The sequence below is a fragment of the Tenrec ecaudatus genome, chromosome 8 (genome assembly GCF_050624435.1).
Source record: "Tenrec ecaudatus isolate mTenEca1 chromosome 8, mTenEca1.hap1, whole genome shotgun sequence".
NCBI classification, from domain to species: domain Eukaryota; kingdom Metazoa; phylum Chordata; class Mammalia; order Afrosoricida; family Tenrecidae; genus Tenrec; species Tenrec ecaudatus.
In genome coordinates, this window is record NC_134537.1 from 103,023,218 (window position 1) to 103,025,847 (window position 2,630).

Consider the following 2,630-nt stretch of genomic DNA (forward strand, 5'->3'; position numbering starts at 1 on the left):
GAGTTGTATGAGCCCCTAATAAATTGTTAAAAAAAACTGAAAAAAAATCATATCATCTGCAAATAACATTAGTTTCACCTCTTCCTTCCCCAGATGAATACTTTTGATGTCTATTCTTTGCCTTATATGGTTAGCTAAAACCTCCAGTACAATGTTAAATAAAAGTGGGGACAAGGGGCATCCTTATCTTGTCCCCCTTTTCAGTGGGATTGTGTTCATCTTTTCTCCATTGACTACCACATTGACTGTTGGCTTTTCATATATAGCTTATATTGTCTTGAGGAATTTTCCTTCCATTTCTATCTTCTTGAGTGTCTTAAACAGGAATTTGTGTTGGATGCTGATGCTTTATACGTATGTATCTATATTATCATGTGGTTCTTATAGTTTTTCATGTCAATGTGGCAAATGATGCTAATGGTCTTTTGTATATTGAACCATCCCTGCATCCCTAGTATGAATCCCATTTGGTCATGGTGAATTGTTTGTTTTATATATTTTTGTATTCTATTGGCCAGTATTTTGTTCTTGATTCTTGTGGGATCCCTGCCTGGTTTCAGGATCAGAGTTATACTAGTTTAATTGGAGTTTGGGAGTTTGCTGTCTTTTTCTGGATTCTGGAACAGTTTGTGTGGGATTGGTGTCCGTTCTTCCCTGAATGTTTGGTAGAATTCTCCTGTGAAGCCAACCGGTCCAGGGGATTTTTTGCTAGTAATCCCTTGATAACCTTGTCTATTTCTTCTATTGCTATGGGTCTGGTGAGATTCTTGATGTCCCTCAGGGATCATTTAGGAAGGGATTGTTTTTCCAAGAATTTGTCCATGTATTCAAAGTTGTTGAATACATTGGAGTACAGTCCTTCATAGTACTATGTAATTATCCCTTTGATTTCATTAGGGTCTGTTGTAATATCCCCTCTTAAACCCCTTATCCTTGCTGTTGAAATTTGTTCCCTCCTTTCTTTGGTTAGGTTTGGCAGTGGTCTGAAGATTATGTTTATCCTTTCAAAGAACCAACTTTTAGCAGTATTCATTTTTTTCCATAGTTTTCTTATTTTCTCTGTCCTGAATCTCAGCCCTGATTTTTATTTTTGTTTTCTTTTACTATTTGTAGGATTGTCCTGTTGACCCTCTCTTGTTGCTGTAAATTTTGTGCCAGCATATCAATCATAAATCTCTCTTCCTTTTTCATGTGTGGGTTTATTAGTAGGAAACTTCCTCTAATAACCGTCTTTGTTGTGTCCCATAAGTTTTGGTATGTCATGTTTTCATTCTAGTTGGTTTCTATAAATTTCCTAATTTCATCTCTGATCTGTGCTAGTATGCAATCATTTTGCAGTAGAGAATTATTCATCGTCTAATTGTTTGCTCTTGTTTCATTCATCTTCTTTTTGTTGATTTTCAGTCTTATGGTATAGTGACCAGACAGAGAGGTCTGTATGATATCAATGTGCTTAAATTTATACAGCTTCGCCTTATGCCCCAGAATGTAGTCTATCTTTGAATATGTGCCATGTGGGCTTGAAAAGAATGTGACTTTTTGTATTTGAATGACAAGCTCTGTAAATATCAGGTCAAATTGTCTAATTGTATTGCTTAGATCTCTAGCCTCCTTGTTGAGTTTCTTTCCCTGTGATCTATCTTTCTCAGAGAGTGCTGTATTCAATTCACCTGATGTAATTGTTGAGGCTGTGATCTCTTTTATCTTCTTTTGGAGTATATGATTGATGTATTCAGCAGGGCTCTCATCAATGCTTACTGGTTCTTTGTCTACTGTTCCTTTGAACATTATATAGTGTCCTTCCTTAGCTTTTTTTTTTTTCCAGTATTTTACTTTGGCCAGGTGGCGTAAAAGCTCATCAGACACCATGTGGAGCTCATACCAAGTACTGTGTTCAGAGACCCTCTGCCCTTTGATGTTACCGATGCTGTTCTCAGCTGACTAAGCGACATTAATTGAAAATGAGAAAGTGTTCACAAGGATGGTCCAATAGGTCTCTGCCCAGGCCAAACCCCCACACCACACTGTGCAACCTGCTTCAGTGCCAGAAGCCTATGGGCTAGGAGGCAAGGCAATGGTTTGGGGCTACGGTTTGCTCTGGCATGGGACACAATGAGAGTTCCATGGAGCTGGGCCTGCCATAAATCCCATGCGCTCTTATCTCTTTTTATGGTTTGTACTTTGAGGTAAATTTTATCCGAGATTAGGATTGCAACCCCTGCTTTTTTCAAATTGCTCTTTGTTTGGAATGCCTTTCTCCAGCCTTTGATTCTCAGCCTATTTTTGTCTGTAATCTTAACATGTGTCTCCTGTAGGCAGCAGAATGATTGGTTGTGTTTTCTAAGCCAGTCTGCTAGTCTGTCTTTTAAGGCCTCAGTTCAGTCCATTGATATTAAGGGTTACTATCTCCACCTGTGGACTCTGTGAGTTCATCTTATACCTTTTGTCTTGGGTGTTTTCCTACCTTCCTTTCTTATCAAAGTGATGTGCATGTGTGCATGTGTGGTTAATTCTGGACTTCTTTCCACCCTTAAGCCAATGCTATCTTGGAGGCTGTTTTCTCTTTATTGAACTCTGGTTGGGATTGCTCTATGTGATGATTTCTTATTTATGCTTGGTGAGTGCTGTTC

The 2,630-nt window shown here is 38.5% G+C and overlaps 1 non-coding gene across 1 annotated transcript; it reads right to left on the reverse strand.

Annotated features, from left to right (window-relative positions):
* Positions 1-2,022: 2,022 nt before the first annotated feature.
* On the reverse strand, positions 2,023-2,153 carry LOC142455851 (small nucleolar RNA SNORA42/SNORA80 family). The gene has a single exon (XR_012785966.1). It is a non-coding gene; the product is annotated as a small nucleolar RNA SNORA42/SNORA80 family (small nucleolar RNA).
* Between the last annotated feature and the right edge of the window lie 477 nt (positions 2,154-2,630).